This window comes from Rhinolophus sinicus, linkage group LG05 (genome assembly GCF_036562045.2).
Source record: "Rhinolophus sinicus isolate RSC01 linkage group LG05, ASM3656204v1, whole genome shotgun sequence".
NCBI classification, from domain to species: domain Eukaryota; kingdom Metazoa; phylum Chordata; class Mammalia; order Chiroptera; family Rhinolophidae; genus Rhinolophus; species Rhinolophus sinicus.
Genome location: NC_133755.1, coordinates 20,539,286 through 20,556,004, shown reverse-complemented (window position 1 = coordinate 20,556,004; position 16,719 = coordinate 20,539,286). Strand labels below are relative to the sequence as shown.

General features: G+C 42.2%; 1 protein-coding gene and 1 long non-coding RNA gene across 4 annotated transcripts in view; one reads left to right on the top strand and one right to left on the bottom strand.

The window, feature by feature from the left end:
• The first annotated feature begins 469 nt into the window (after positions 1-469).
• CAPN13 (calpain 13) overlaps positions 470-16,719 on the top strand; it is a 75,842-nt gene continuing 59,592 nt past the window's right edge. For 2 of the 3 annotated variants that reach the window (XM_019735398.2, XM_074331851.1), the window contains exon 1: positions 470-965. The gene's annotated coding sequence lies outside the window, so the exon portion shown is untranslated. The remainder of the gene's footprint in view (positions 966-16,719) is intronic. The other variant, XM_019735397.2, reaches the window with a different exon arrangement.
• Positions 7,559-12,274, bottom strand: LOC141571814 (uncharacterized). The gene is made up of 3 exons (XR_012496873.1): positions 12,021-12,274; positions 10,757-10,868; positions 7,559-7,701 (listed from the first exon to the last, which is right to left on the bottom strand). It is a non-coding gene; the product is annotated as an uncharacterized LOC141571814 (long non-coding RNA).

The following is a 16,719-nucleotide window of genomic DNA, read 5'->3' as shown; positions in this document are numbered from 1 at the left end:
CCAAAAATTGTAGGGCTGGGATTAAAACCCACTTCCAGTCTTTGAATGATCCTTCTTCACCCGCTGTCCTGCCTCCCGTGGGTGTGGTTTGAGCTACACTTTCCAAGGGCTTGGATGCCTCCTTCCATTTTCCAAATCCCATCGCTTTCCACCCATCACACTTTGGGGGTGGATCCAGTCACATCAGTGCCTAGTGATTTCCAAATTCTCTCCTATAACATGGGTGAGCCTCACTCTCAGGGTCCTGGGTCAGGAAGCATCTGCTTTCCACGCCTCATCAGTTTCTCCTGATCCATTAAGCTGGGATGTTGTGGAGACTTTCCCTAGTCTCACCATGCTCAGGGGTTAATGTATCCTGTAATTATTTATAGAAAGAAGATGCTCTCTCTAACAGAAAGACCAGGTGATGGGATTTACTCCAGCAGCTGCCCTTGATGTGAGACACATGGCAAAGGCACTTCCCTGTATGAGAATGAGGCTTGCAGGAAGGTTGCTTCCCAAAGTCGGTTCGTAGAAATACCAATTTCCCGAAGGAGATTAAGGAAACTGAATATCTAGAAACAATGAAAAACTCACAACACAAGCAGCCAAGAAATCAGCACCTAGGGGTTCCAGGAAGTAAGGTAGAGATTGCCTTCGGGCGAAGTATCCAGAAGATTCTGCAGTTTAATTTGGCATCTTCTCTGCAGAAGGCGCTGTGTCCCAATATTTGCTGTAGTCATTGTTTAACTAAGGTGGGGCAATAGTACCTGGTGTGCTTATAAAAGAAAGAGCCTAAGGGGAAGAAGCAACAGTTGCCAGTGCTGCCAACAATACCTGCCTGTGGCTTCTCCAAAGAGCCTGCCATTCTCCACACCACAGGCTGCTGCTGCTGCTGCTGCTGCTGCTGCTGCTGCTGCTGCTGCTGCTGCTGCTGCTGCTGCTGAGTCTGAATAGTCCATCAGACTCACCTGTCTAGGAAACAGGTAAGGTGTGAGTGGCAACCTCCCAGGGCTTTGGACCAATAGAGTGCTCTGAACTTTAGTGACCATAAAAATTTCCCCAGAGAGTGTCTTAATTATGTAGATTCTGAGTCTCCACCTCCCGGAGACATGTATTCAGTAGCTCTGAAAACCGGGTGTTTCTGATGCCGTGGTCCAAGGATAAGCTTTTTTTTTTTCTTTCTCCCGCTCCCCGCCCACTCCGGTTCAAGCCGTTGTTTCTCAGTCTAGTTGTGTAGGACACAGCTCCCTGGCCCATGCTGGTGTTATGAGCCTTGTGCTCCCCCCGGCTGAGGCAGTCGGTCGCCTGTCGCTGCCCACCGCAGCTCTCTCCAGCTGACAGCTGCTCAGGCTAGATGCCGGCCACTCACTTGCTGCCGGCCGCTCATGGTGGCACATGGTAGCCCACGGCAGCCATGGCAGCACTTGGCAGCTCAGCTCCAGGGAGAGTCACTATTCACAATCTTAGCTGTAGAGGCGCAGCTCTACATTTCCCACTGGCCCACATGGGAAATGAACTGGCCACCGCAGCATTAGGAGCATGGCGCTCAAACCACCTGAGCCACGGGGCAGGCCCAGGATAAGCTTTAAGGAAAGCTAGGGCAAAGGATGCGCTGACTCCCTACGAGAAGATAATCTCAAGTTTGCACATTTCACACAGTGAGAGCATCTCTTACTCACTGAGTCTCCTTTGCTTTCTGCTCATTCAAAGTCACAAACGTGAGGGCTACATCAACGATAAGGGATACCTTGCTGGCAGGAATTGTGTTGTCTGCTCCCCCATGTGTAGTTTCTGACCCATAATCCATGTTTAGTAAATATTTGCTGAGGGGAGGCATGGGGCCCAGGCCTTGCCTTTTGTTTTCTAATGATCTTGCTTGATAATTATACAAACAAAGTTGAAAAATCTGGATTAATCACAAAAGACTCATCAACACCACTTCAGAGGGGTTCCCAGACCCCTCCAGATGCTTCACAGTAAATGCATGTGCCTCTGTGGCTGCTGAAGTTGTGTGATCTTGGAGATGTGATTCTGTTCCCAGGGAGAAAGCTCCAGCTGTTCTGCTTGAACCCAAGCTAACCAGATTAGGATAAGTGCAGGTATTGTTCCTTTGTAGTTACAGTTGGGTTATGACAGGCCGACTGCCCTGTCTGATCTGGAATACAAACAGAACTTCACTGACCCCCAGGTGGCATTGACTGGATCTTTAGTCAGCATCTCCTCCTGAATTGTCCCACCTGGACCCTGCTGGACCTAAGCTTTGTTTTTGTGGGTGATAGCTACAGGAGGACTCAATTATTAGCACATTGGTTGAGGAAAATAGAGTGAGCCACCAATTGTGTAATAGGAAAGAGTTATATGTAACATGAGCTCATAATCCCCAAACTGTAGATGGAAAAAAGTGAGGTACCTGGTGAGTGACTTACTGCTAAGCTCATACCAGATGCAAATGACAGAGCTAGGGTGATATTGTTCCTGGTACCCTGTCTTGTCCCCTGGTTACTTGGTTGTGTTTAGTGAGTGACTCACTTGAAAGAATACCTTAGAATAAAAGGTGCTATCAAGAAATTACAAATTGATGACCCCTTTACTGGCACTGAGGGCTTGCTCTATGTTCAGCACTGTGCTTGCTTCTACCGTATGTGCTATATGATACTACCATTTGGGCATGTTACTTAATCTCTCTATAGCTCAGTGTCATCATCACTAAAATGTGGTAACGACAGCAACTGCTTCATCTTCATACAATTGTTGAAATGAATCAATGAGATAATATATGCAAAGTACTAGGCTGTAGGGATGGAGTCCCAGAGCGCAGTTTCCAGGCTCTTGGCCTCATGTGGAAAGGTGCTGGCTCAGTTATTAGATGGCCATCAGCTGTAACCAGTTAGCCATTCGCCACTAATATAACTGCCATGGCCACGCTGGCAAGTTGGTTGGTTGGCAGAGAAGCGAATGGCATATTGAGGATAGTGTGGCTCCTGCTTTCTGTGTCTCCAACCCAGCCGCCAGCGAGAATATAGTGGTATGAACCCCCATCCATGGCTCCGTGGGTGTTCCTTTTTGGCCTCACCATACTCTGTGTCCACGCGGGACCAGAGACCCTGCATGACACATGGCACAGCGAGCAGGGTATGGTGCCGGCCAGAATTTTCAAAGGGGTATGGAGTAGTTTATACGTATCAAAACTCAGTTTCAGGAGGCCCGTGAGGAGCGGTGCCGGGAACGGGAGGTGCCATCTGCCTAGGAGACTCAAGCCTCCAGATGAGATGGCACATCACCCTCTTGGCCATAGAAGGCATTGCCTTCCTTTTGGTAATCTGCTGCTGCTGTAGGCTCTGAGGGTTGTGAACATCTTACACCGAGGCCACCACCCCCTCGGACATAGACAGTGCCTGGCACATGGTAAATGCTAAAAAAAAATTAGTTATTATAATCGCTATTATTTGAGCTTGGGTTCTCTATAAGCAAAGCTTAAGTGCTCATACCTCACTGGGAGGTGCACTACCAGGGCAGCAAATGAGAAATGAGAGGAGGATGGGAAGCAATCCAAGAGATGTGTCCCTTCACAAAACGACATAGCTGGCCCCTTGGCCAAATCAGGGCGTCTGTGCACTAGCTTTGCACAAACACTGGGCCTGGGGGTAGTCTCCCTGAGAGAGGTTGGAGAGGAAATTCACATGCTAGTTCCATTCTGTCTCCTATTTTCCATTGCTCAAAGTTGCCCCATGAGGAGTTAACTCTCCTGAACTTCTGATTTGTGCCATCTGGCCCTTTTGGTGGTCACTGGGAAATCCAGATCCCAGTCCTTGAGCTTTGGCACCTCATCTGAGTCCAGAAGTGGTCAGAAGAGCCACTTCTTTGCCAGGGGCTGAAAAGGGGACTAAGAGTCCCAGAGCTAGGTGACATGAAGAGAACCTGAGACGGCATATAAGATTTGTCCCACACAGATCAAATTATTAACATTACTAGACCTGCACAAGGCACTATTGTTCGCTGAGCTTAGGGAGTCACCTCTTTCTCCCATGAGACAACATGAAGAGGTCCTTAGGTACACTAGTCCATCCCAGCTCTCCTCAATGTTTGGGAAAGGTCAGACTCAGTGCCTGCTTCACTCTCTCAAACTTTTATGAGGCAGAACATGCCATTGATAGGTGGGACTCTACCTCTTGGACAAGTGCTTCCTAAAGCATGGTGCGTGAAACACTAGTGCTGGAAGCTCCTCCATGTAAAGGTTCTAGGATCAAACACTTGGGTGACTATTGTCTCCTACTCTTCCCCCCTTGGAGAGTCATGATTCAGATTTGCATATGAAGGCTTTGAGAAGACCAAAACAGAGAAACTGGTCAAACTGAGTGGGCCAGAACTTACTTTCCTTAGGGAATGCCTATTGGAAACACTACATTGGAACCTGGCAGCCCTGGGTTCAGTCTGTCTTTACTCTGGACCCCTGAGTTCTCAGGGGACTCGTCTCTACCATGGACTACTGTTTGCTTTGCACAAACCTTTCAAATACAAAATTCTGCAATATCATGTGAGGCCCTGAGTGCTCACCATTGTGCAAAGCTGCTTCTCCCCGTAAGCAGCCAGTAAAGCTCAGGCAAATCTTACTTCCTTGACTTAGTACTGAAGATTGTTGAATAAGGTGACCCCTAAGGGGCCTCCCAGCCCCATGTAATCTGTGACACTCATGTTGAAAGGCAGCTGAATGTCATCTTTTCCAGCCCCTGAGTTGCCTCAGAAACGATCTAGTTAGCTAATGAGCACGTGCAGATTTTTCAGAGATGGTGTAGGGGTGTGGAAGCCAAGGCTTGCCCACTGCCACCCACCTCTGGCAGAGTTGTACTTAAGATGAGAGCAGTATCTTGTTGTAAGGTAGTGGCCCTGGATGAGAGGCTGCCTCTGACTTCTTGAGCTGGAAGGCAGCCAAGGCCCTGGGGTTAGTATTCTTGCTGTGCCACAATCAGCCATAAGGGACCTTTAAAATAGAGTGGCCAGGACCTCTGCTTGATTTCTCTCTGAAAGGATGGTCCCTTGGGCAATACTAGGCCCTCTGATCACCGGCTGGGTTAGCCCTGCCGTACCCACCTCCCCTGACTGTGAATCAAGCCTGACCAGGACCTCTCAAGCCGCTGAGAGAACCGAGCAGCCCCCATCACAGCCTGTGGACAGAGACCCTGAGGGGCATGTCTCCATCAGAACTGACCACACGACTGCCCTCAGGAGATGCAGCCAGTGACCCACATGTGGATCCAACTAGCTCTCATGGGCCTGAGGTAGGAGAGGTCATAGGAATGCTTTTCTGGATCTCCTAGTTAAACATTCTGTCTTCTCCCCACTCGAATCCTTGTCCGGAAATGAATGCCATCCAGCTAAGCTATATCATGCAGCTCCTTACTGTCATCTCTAACTTCCTCTCAGGAGCTAAAGTTAAGAAACTTACAGATGGCATTTCGTGGTGCAGAAACTCAGGACAGAGGCATTCAGGATGGGCTGGCTCCTGGGCCACCTCAGGCATGTTCCTTCAACTCGTAGGCTGTCCTGATCCCATGTCGCCATCTCCTGACACTGTTCATGAACCCTGTCTTCTCCCTCAACCAGGTCACTTTCCCCAGCCAGGCACAAGCCACCCCCATGGCCCCTGCCTGCCTCACCTGTTCTAGCAGGTAGTCCAGGCAGGAGGTTTCCTCTGGCAGCATCGCCACCACCTCAGGCTGAGGCTCTGCAGGCACAGTCTTTCTTCATCCCACCCCCTGTCTGTCTTTCCCACCACCTCACAGCCCCCTCACAAGGGGCTCCCGGACTATTTCTGCTCCTCTGTCTTTCTACTGTTTATCCTTCTTACCCTAGCTCCTGTCTTCAAATGCTCTGGCCTTTTCAGGTTTCTTAGGAGGTGGGTGGGAAAGAATGAAGGCATGAGCGTGGGAGCCCTTGGAGGCCTAAAAGCCCCCTCGCCTCCTGGTCTCTTTGTCACCCACTCATGCACACATTTCCACACACTTGTGTTCTAAGTTCATTCACTTTCGGGATGGTCTTTGACATATTTAATTCAAAAAGCTCTTGTTTTTAAAAGACTTTTCCCCTCCTGCTGTTCCTGACCTCATAAGCATGACCCTATTTGTTTGGATGGAAACTTTCAGAAAAGTCTTAGAGCAAGTAGGTTGGTCTGGGCTTTCTTGGGCCATATCATTGTCGTTTGTCCCCAAGCTGTTTAGAAAAGGAGTCTCTCCGTTAGCCAAAGTGCTTGGCTGCTGGCACTACTGTATCTCTTTCCCCACCCCTGCCACCCCCACATGGCGATGGGAAGGGGCCAGTGACATAGCCAGAACCAGGCTCCCAGCGCAAGGTTCTGCCCACTTGCCTCTGTGGCCCCCACAGACACGAGCTGCCCAGATATGGCTGGCACAGACTGAGATGCCCAAGGTAACTGGGGCAGAGGTCCAACTGCTGGTGTCCCTGCCGTTTTCCCTGTGCTGTGGCCAGAAGCAGTGGCCTGGATCTCACTCTGTCATTGCAGGGGGGGATTTCAAAAGAGCTCCAGCAGGGGGTCTCAGCCATTGCACATCTCTTTTCTGGGTGTGCTTTGAGTGCTCACATCTGAGGGGCAGAAAGCATGGTGCTATTTCGACACAATTTCAGCACCAAGGATGCTGGGACTGCCTGAGAATACCTTCCATTAGTGGATTTTGTCCTTCCCTGCGTCTCGGACCTCTCAGTCCTCCCCAAGATCTCCATCTCCAGTCTGTCTTTCAGTCTCTCTGCCTGCGTCTCCCTGTCTCTTTGTCTTTGTCTCTGTCTCTGTCTCATCCATTTGCTCCATTTCTTTATCTCACTTCATTGAAAGCCTAAGAAAATCCTTAGGCCAATAGGAAATCCTTTAAGAATAAACCGATTATCTAAATGTGGTATCAGCTTCCACTTTTAAAAAAGAAAGAAAGAAGGCCCTAAACTCAATATGCAGTGCTTGTCTAAGGCCTTTCTGGTTCATTCCTCTGGGATATGAGCAGTCTGGGGCTACCAGGGGGACTATGTGTCAGAAACAGTAGCGCTTAGACCCACATCATAATTTGCTACATGACAGGCCCCAACATCCTAAGTCCCTAAATTTGCTAAAGAGGGAGCTTGGATCAGCCAAGTGGGAAGTATATCCTCTCTTCATGGAAGAAAAAAAAAAACATGCCCAGAAATCCAGGATCACATCAAATATTACGAGATGTTTCTGAGAACCCAGAAAGAACTCATAATACATCAACAGTTTACTTAGGAACTTTCTAGGCCTTTTTTTCATAATTGAATGACAATTAATCAAAGAATGCTTGAGGATGGGAAAGGAGGGTCCTTTCATGCAAAGGCAAGTTTCTTTTCTTTTTCTTTTTTTTTTCATATTTGCACAAGATGAACCTAACTTAACTGAAAGGAATAATATATTCACTGGGGTCCTGTGTCATCATCTGCCCAACAACATGTTGTACAAGTACATAAGAACCCACATTCTCAGTTCCAGAAACACAGAACATCATAGATGAAAAGCAGACGGTGTCTCACCTTGTTGGTTTTCCAAATGTGGAAAGTGAGGCTAGAACTGAGCAGAGGCTTGCCCACAGTCTCCTCTCTGCAGGGCAAACGTTCCCTTTGCTACTCCACAGGGATCCCTGAGAGGTACCTTAGCTGCCTTAGGCCCTGAGTTCCTGAAGCGGCTGGGTCCACGTGGTAAGGCCACTAGGGAGAGAGGAAGATGGGGTTTCTCCATGAGCCACAGAAAGAGGGGTGGACTTTCTGCCTCGCTCATGCCAGGCTGTTCATCTCCTTAGCAGTCACCCCGTGGCTGAACCCAGAGTCACTAGCAGGCAATGGCTAGCTCTTCTCGGGGCCCTTACTTCTTTGGCACCTGTTCCAGATCCGAGAAGCTTCGGAGCTTTCTAAATCTGAAGCCGTGCATGAGGCATCTTATTTCTCCCTCTCCCAGGGCCCTTGTTGTATTAGGGATTATCTCAGGCCCCTCTCAGCACCAATAAAACAGAAAGTAAGGTGCCCCTTGGTGGGGACGGTGACATGCTTTGCTTGCAGGCCAGATCACCAGCCTTGAAGCTGGGAGCTGGAAAGGAGTCTATTCCAGGCGCTGTCCAAACTTGTCTTGTTTGATCTTAAGCCTCAGTTTTCCCCTTCTGCAAAGTAAACCCTGCATGTTTTCCATTGAGACCTGCTTTTCCAGGGGCTACAAACCCCACCCATGGCTTTTGAGCCCCCAAGGCATGGAAACTCACTGAGATGATTCTGAAGTGAGGAAGTGACCCAGGGAACGCACTATTTTAAAACCTAATGTTTGTGTTCATTCTCACCCTCACACTGCCTCGTACTGCTAGCTCTCCTTGAGAAGTAGTCACCTGTCCTCCTCAACTCTCACTAGTAGATTTGCACATGTGGAAAATTCCCTTCTTCTCTTTCTTCCTCCCTATCTCTCCTCTCTCCCCTCGTCTTCTCTCCCCCCTCTCTGTTTTTCTCTCTCCCTCCTTCCTCCTTTCTCTCTCACTCTTTCTCGCCTTTCCTTTCTCCAACCCCTCTTTTCCTCTCACCCTTTACCTGTCTCTCTCACCTTTCCTCTCTCTGACCCCCTATTCTCTCCCTTACTCTACCTCTCTCCCTGGCTTTCCCCCTTTTCTGGTCTCTCTCTCTCTCTCTCCAAAGCCCTGAGGTGTGCCCAGGTGGCATATAGCTAAAAGTGGTTTGCACAGGGCTTTTTTCTGCCAGAGAGCAGTTAAGTGCCTTATTTTCTCCACTCGGGTGGCTAAATTATTCTTGATGTGTTAAACAGTGTAATTAAACACATACACACGCGAGTGCGCCAGGCCCCTTCCCCCACCCTTCCTTGCTCCTTGTCAGCAGAGAGAGTGTCAGCCCCAGCCTTCAAGCTCTGTTAGTTTTAATTTGAGTTGTGGAATTAGTAATGGATTTTGCCGGAACACTGTTGTGGGAAATAGATCGCTCCTCGTGCGGGGCTTGGGCACCATTTCAAATGAGTATTTGTTAAGGGGAAACCCGTCCTTTGTCGTGTTCTGCTACATTACATCAGATTTATTTCCATTGTTCTGAAAAACACAAGCCAGGAGAGAGCTATATGCACCACTCCCCGGCAGGGAACAAATGAACGCTGCTTCCTGTGTCTTAGCTGATTGAAAACAAAATGCAGATGCATTCACCCTTTGTTGCTGGGATGTGCTAAGCTCATCCTGGATACCCAGGCAAGCGCTGCAGCTGCCACTGTGAGGTCCGCAGAGCTGCTGCCCCCCCCCCCCCCCAGCACTGGTCCTATCGTATCACTGGCAGAAAGTGACTGGGGGGTTTGGTGGCAAAAACACAATGTTGAAGGAAAGCAGTTGAGTGGAGAGAACCCCACCCCCAGGTCAAAGTTGAAAGGGACCTGCCCACTTCAAGGATGCTTCTGCACCCCACTGAAAAGTGTGCATGCCTTCCTTGGTCTATTGTCACTTGTGCCATTTGCAGCTCTTCAGTGCTGTCCAATAAGGCAGACACTAGCCTTGTGTAGAGATTTAAATTTCAGTGGAAATTAACTAAAATGGAATAAAATGTAAAATTCAGCACCTTAGTTGCACTTGTCATTTTTCAAGTGCTCAATAGCCACAGGTGGCTAGTGGCTACTGTATTGAACACAACTCGGGGAACCTGGAGAAACCTATGGTTGGAAGTTTAGGAGGTGACTGGCCAATGCCTGGGTGCCCACCACAGATTACAGGGCCCCAGCTACTGGGCTCAAGTTCAAGGCCAGAGCAATGGGCACCTAGGGAGAATTCTGATAGGGTTATGTTCACAAGACGTGCCACATAGTTTTCACTATGTCTCATGCCAAGCCTTTTACAAGAATCTTCTCATTTAATATCCACCTAGTGCTGTGAGGCTGGTTTTACCACCACCAACTCCAGTCCATTTTATATGTAAGGCAGGAGGCTCAGAGGTATGAAGGGCACAGCTCAAGGTCGTTCAATCACTGAGCAACATCTAGATTCAAACCACAGTTTCAATCTGATTCCACATGCTCTTGACCACCTTTCCATGATGTCTTTTTAAAAAAGAATTTTTAAAGGACAAGTCAAAGCCCAGTTTTACAAACAGGAGCATAACCTTGGGGGTCAGAGCCGCAAGGGGAAGTCCAGTTGTGGGACCCCAGGTGGTTACATCCCTGTTCTCTCAGACCAGGATTATTCTGGAGGACTGGGGAACAGGACTGCAGGGCTTATTCTGAGAGTCACTGTAAGTCCTTCAGTCTGTCTTTGTCCCATTTAACATTGCTAGATTTCCAACTTCCCAGGAAGTGATCTGTAGGTTCCAGACGTGTTTAGCTGATGGCATATTTGTGCCAAGCAGAAAAAGTCACCACCTTTCACAGACAGATATAACTACATGCCAGGAAACTCTGCTGTGAGCAGACTGTTTCCTGACCAGATGCCATGTGCTACTCAACCTCATTTTCTGGGTACCATTCAGAGTTCTGATGTACGTCTTGAAATGTGGCCCCCAGAACCAACCGAACACCGTGGATTCCATGTCCATGTGAGGTCAAGAGCAGCTTTGTCCAGGGGTCTGGAGCTACCCCGTACAGACCAACACCTTATTGCTGTCACAACAGTTCAGATTGCGCCAAACCTTTCACAGTACTGCCTGCCTCATTTAAAATAGGAAGTCAGGTAAGCATACAAAATAGTTTCGAAGTGAAACTTAGCCGAGGCAGATCCCACTCGCTATTTACTTGCACAGTTACCTTTGAAATGCGAAGACATATTTGCAGTTTCCTTGGTTAAATTCTATCTTCTTGGTTGTGAGATCCTTTAGAATGTTGATTCTGCCATCTGCTTGGTTCTTTCTTTCTATCACTAAAAATGATGAGAGAGTTGAAAAGCATCTTCATTTTCATTTCAACATCTTCATCCAGGACCAAGATAAAAATGTTAAACAGGATGGGCTAAGGAACAGAATTCTGTGACTATTATAGTATAGAATTCCAAGATAATCCAGAATCATTCAGCCATAAGCTCTGATTCAAACTGTGAATTCTATTTACTCTACTCTACACTGTACCTCTGTACTGTATAATACTACAGGATGCAACCTACCCAGTCGAGCAGTCTAGTCTGGTTTCACCAACTTATATGTAGGGAAAAAGGGAGATTTTTTTTCCAAATACTTTTTAAAAATCAAGATATGCTATATGTCTATAAAATATATATTTTATGTATTTCATATGTTTTATATACTATATAAATCATCCAACCTCAGATAATATATCATATATAAATTTATATACTAATAATCTGTTATTGATTTACAGGAATTCTTTGTATATTCCAGATACAAGTCATATATATATATATATATATATACATATATATTATTCTCCTGTTCCTCCAAAATAGGAACTCTATTTTTGGAAAAATAAACAAAAAGAGAGGGAAAGTTAAGTAATTTGTTTTGACAAGGCTATATTTGCTTTTAGAAATATGAGCATTATTTCTGAAGTACTCAAAGTGTTTCTTTGCAAATCCATTTCAGAATTTTGCTATGAATATCATACTTCTTAAAAGTATTATTATAGAGCTAAAAAATTTTTTTAAATCTGCAGTTTGGGGAAATGAATGTGTTAATGACAAATAAACTTCCCATTTTGAAAAGAGAATCTATCTTAGAGTTTCTTATATTAAATTCCCATAAGAATTAACATTTGGCTCAACTTATAAAAATTAAACTTCTAAGCAAATATTCACAACACATTTGTATTTGTACAAAGTGAAGAATATCTGTGTTCATCAAAGATACTGTAAAAGAAGTAAAAAGATAAGCCATCAGCTGGGAGAAGACATTTGCAACATATATGACAAAGATGAATATCCAGAGTAAGTAAAGAATTTTTACAAATCAATAAGAAAAAGACAACCCAACAGACAAATGGGCATGAGATATGAATATTCATTTCACACAAGAGGGAATATGAATGAAGAATAAACATATTGAAAGATGCTCTATCTTACCAGTAATCAGGGAAACAAATCAGGATTGCAAGGAGTTGCCACTTGACTCCCACCAGATGGATACAAATAAGGAGCCTGCCAATATCAAGTGTTAGTGAGGATGTATAGCAACGGGAACATTTTACATTGATAGTGAGATTATAAATTGGTACAATCTTGAAAAGTAATTGTCATATTTAGTGAGGTTGAATACATGCATACCCTAAACCCAAAAATTTTATTCAGTGATTGTACCATTTTACAATAGTATATGAAAGTTCCATCTCCTCACCAACACATGGTATGGTCAGTATTTTTTATTTTAGCCTTTCCAGTGGGTGTGTGGTGGTATCTCACTGTGGTATTAATTTGCATTTTTCTGATGACTTACCATGTGGAACATTTTTTCATGTTACCTATTTTTATGCAATTGCATTTTAAAATAGGCATGGTTATTGTCTATTTTTATAAGTTTTGGTAAAGTATTTGTATAAATCTTTTGACAATTTTTAATGTTATCTTTCTTTTATTGATTTATGAGTTCTTTATATATTCTGGATACAAGTCCTTTGCTATATGTGTTATGAATTTACCTACCCCAAGTTTGCAAATGTTTTCTCTTATGTTTTCTTCTAAAATTATGATAAGTTTAAGTTTTAGCTCTATGTTGTCATTTTGACTTGATTTTTTTGTATAGTATGAAGTAGGGTTTCATGTTTGTTTGTTGTCCATATTGATATCCTGCTGTTCCAGCATCATTTTCTGAAAGACATTTCTATCCCTATTGTGTTGCCTTGGAAACTTTGTCAAAAATTAATTAACCATATATGATTTGGTCTATTCTGGATTATGTACTCTTCTCCCCTGACTTACTTTTCTATAGGTCTCCAATGATGTATCTTTTTGCCAATGCTATGGCTTTATAACAAGTATTGAAGTCAGATTGAGTAAGTCCTCCAAATTGTCTTAAAAAAAAAAAATTCTTTAGTTATTCTAGATCCTTTGTATTTAAATCTAAATTTTAGAATCAGCTTGTCAATTTATAAAAAACAAAAAAGGAATTCTGGTTGGAATTCTATTGAATCTGTATAAATTTGGGGGAAATTTCCATCTTTGCAGTACTAAGCCTTCCAATCAATGAACCTGATATATCGCTCCATTTATTTAAGTTTTTCTTTAATTTCTCTCAGCAGTGTTTTATAGTTTTTGTTGTAGAGATCTTGGATGCCTTAGTCATCTTTCCCCCCAAGTATTTTCTTTTTTGGTGCTACTATTTTTCCATTGTATGCTCCTAGTATGTCATAATTCAATTGATTTTTATATTAACCTTGTATCTTGTTACCTTGCTAAACTCAATTATTAGTTCTAGTAGTTATTTTGAAGATTTCCTAGCATTTTCTACAATCAAAATATCAAAGGCCATTTTTTTCTTCTTTCTTATCTCTTAGACTTTTATTTTCTTATTGAAATGGTTAGGACCCCCAGTGCAATATTAAATAAAGGCAGTGACTATTTTTGCCTTAATTATGATCATAAGGGGGGGAAATACTCTTCCATCATTAATATGTTACCTGTAGATATTTCATAGATGTCCTGTATTGGTTTGAGAAGGTTACCTACTTTTTCTAGTTTTCTGAGAATTTCTATCAAAAATGTATGTTGAATTTTATCAAATAATTTTAATTCAATGATTGGTTTTCTTTTTAGCCTTTTAATATGGTAATTACACTGGTTGATTTTTCTTAGTGGTTAAACCAACTTTACATTCCTGAAATAAACTCAACTTGCCAGGTTTCCCCGAAAATAAGACCTAGCCAGACCATCAGCTCTAATGCATCTTTGGGAGCAAAAATTAATATAAGACCCAGTCTTATATTAAAATAAAACTGGGTCTTTAGTATAATATAATATGATATATGATATGATATGATATGATATCATATCATATCATATCATATCATATTATATTATAATATCAGGTATAATATATAATGTAATATAATATAATGCCAGGTCTTATATTAATTTTTGCTCCAAAAGACGCATTAGAGCTGATGGTCTGGCGAGGTCTTATTTTCGGGGCAACATGGTACTTTTGATATATATTCTTTTACTTTTCTTTTCCTTTTTACATTGTTGGATCTGATTTGCTAAAATTTTGCTAAGGATTTTTGCTATCTATGCTCTTAAGGGATATTGATCCATAATTTCTTTTCCAGGAGGGTAAATTCCTTTATGAGTCACTATTGTTATGCTGACCTAATAAAATAATTTTTCCCTTCTCTATTTTCTGAAGAAGTTTGTGTAAGGTTTATATTTTTATGTCTTTGAAGATATAATAGATTTTACCAGTGAAACTATCTGGGTCTGGGGGTTTCTTTGGGGGAAAGCTTTTAATAACAAATTCCATTCCTTTGTTAGACATAAGGTTATTCAGATTTTCTATTTCTTCCTATATCAACTTTGGTAAACTGTAGTTTTCAAGACATTTATCCGTTTCATATAACATTGATTTTTTTTTTTTTTTTTTTTTTTTTGGCATTGGTTTGTTCATAGTAGCCTCTTCTTAGACCTTTAATGTTTATAGGATTGTGTGGTGATAAGCCCTTTGTCAATGATGGTATTGCTGATTTGCATTCTCAATCTTTTGTCCGTAACTAGTTTGACTCTGCATTTGCCAATTTTGTTGGTCTTTTCAAAGAAGTTTTGGCTTTGTTAATTTTCTCTACTGTTTTCTCTTTTATTAATTTCTGCTCTTGTCCTTATTATTTGCTTCCTTAGACTTATTTTGGGTTTTCTTATTTCCCTTATGATATCATCTTTGACTCATTAATTATTTAAAAGTGTTTAATTGAAGATATTTGGGATTTTCTTAAATATCTTATTGCTATTGATTTCTAATTTTAACTCTGTTTCAGTTAGAACATACCCTGTGTGAGTCAATCCTTGGATTCAATATTGTTTTATGGCCCAGCATATTGTCCATTTTTGTTGAAAGTATCTCAAACATTTGAAAAGAATCTATATTCTGCAGTTAGATGTACTGTAGTATATATATCAATTACGTCAAGGTGCTTGATAGTGTTATTCAGATCTATGTTTTCACTGATTTTTTTTCTAGTTGGTCTGTTAATTGCTGAAATATGGGTGCTAAAATCTCCTACCATAATTTTGGAATTGTTTCTTTTTGCTTTAATTCTGTTAAGTTTTGTTTGATGTATTTTCAGGTTCTATTATTAGGTGCCTACAACATTTATGATTTATGTTTCTTCCTGATCATTTTTACCAATATTAAATGTCCCCCTTTCATTGCTAACAGTGATCTTTGTTATGAAGACTATTTGATCAATCTATTAATATCTATCCCATCCTTCTTATGTTTGTATAGTATATCTGTTTTCATCCATTTATTTTCAACTAATTTGTGTCTTTGTGTTTAAAATGTGTCTCTTATGGACAGCGTATAGTTGAATCTTGCTTTTTATCTATTTTGTCAATCTCTGCCTTTTTTTAAAATTAAAGTTTATTGGGGTGACAATTGTTAGTAAAGTTACATAGATTTCAGGTACACAATTCAATATTGCATCATCTATAAATCCCATTGTGTGTTCACCACCCAGAGTCAGTTCTCCTTCCATCACCATATATTTGATCCCCTTTACCTTCATCCACCACCTCCCTCCCCCCTTAATTGGAGCTTAAGTAACATTTAATTTAGTTGTCAATGTGATTGGATTTTGTGTTTATTTTTTTGTTTGTTTGTTTATCCACTATTTCCTCTTTATTGACTTCTTTTGACTATTTGAATATGTTTTAGCATTCCATTTCAGCATATCTATCAGGTTTTTTGGCTATATTTCTTTTTATTATCTTGTTAGTGGTTGTCTAGGGATTATAACACACATGCCCAATCTTTCACATTCGATTTTACCACTTTATGTAAAACACGGAAAACTTCCAACCATATAGGCCCCTTTAATCCCCTTTCACTGTTCCTTGTTATAGTTGTCATGTGAATTATATCTGCATACATTGAAACCTCTCCAAAATGTTATAATTTTTGCTTTAAACATATACACATTTAAATTATTTTAAGATGAAAAATAGTCTTATATATTTACTCAGATATTTACTGTATATCATTCCCGAAAATTCAATTTTCCCTGTTATGATTGCCCTTCAAATTGAAGAACTCCCTTTATCATTTCTTCTGAAGCATGTCTTTGCATGATGAATTCTCTTAGTTTTCCTTTATCTGAAATGGCTTTATTTCACTTTTATTCTTGAAATATATTTTTACTGAATATAGAATATCTGATCATTTCTACATCTAGATCATTGCAGAGTTGGCACCTGCCGATTGTGTTTTCTCTTGAGAATGGGTCACATTCTCTTAGTTCTTTTTATTTTGAGTAGTTTGGGATTATATTGGACAAAGTGAGCCTTATGCTGCGTAGACTTTGTATTCCATTAGAACCCTCTAGAGATTGTTGATTTTTTAAAAAACGTAGGCAATCAACCCAATAATTTGTCTATGCATTCCAGCTCATCCTCTGTGGGACATGATCAAATCTCAGTTCATTTCTTTAAGCATTTGCTCTGCTGGTTTGGATCTGTCCTATACATCCACAGTACAGATGGGTTAGGCTAAGATTAATCCAAGTTTATACATAGAATTAGACGATCCCATTCTCTGGCTCTATCCCATCTCAGCCTCTTC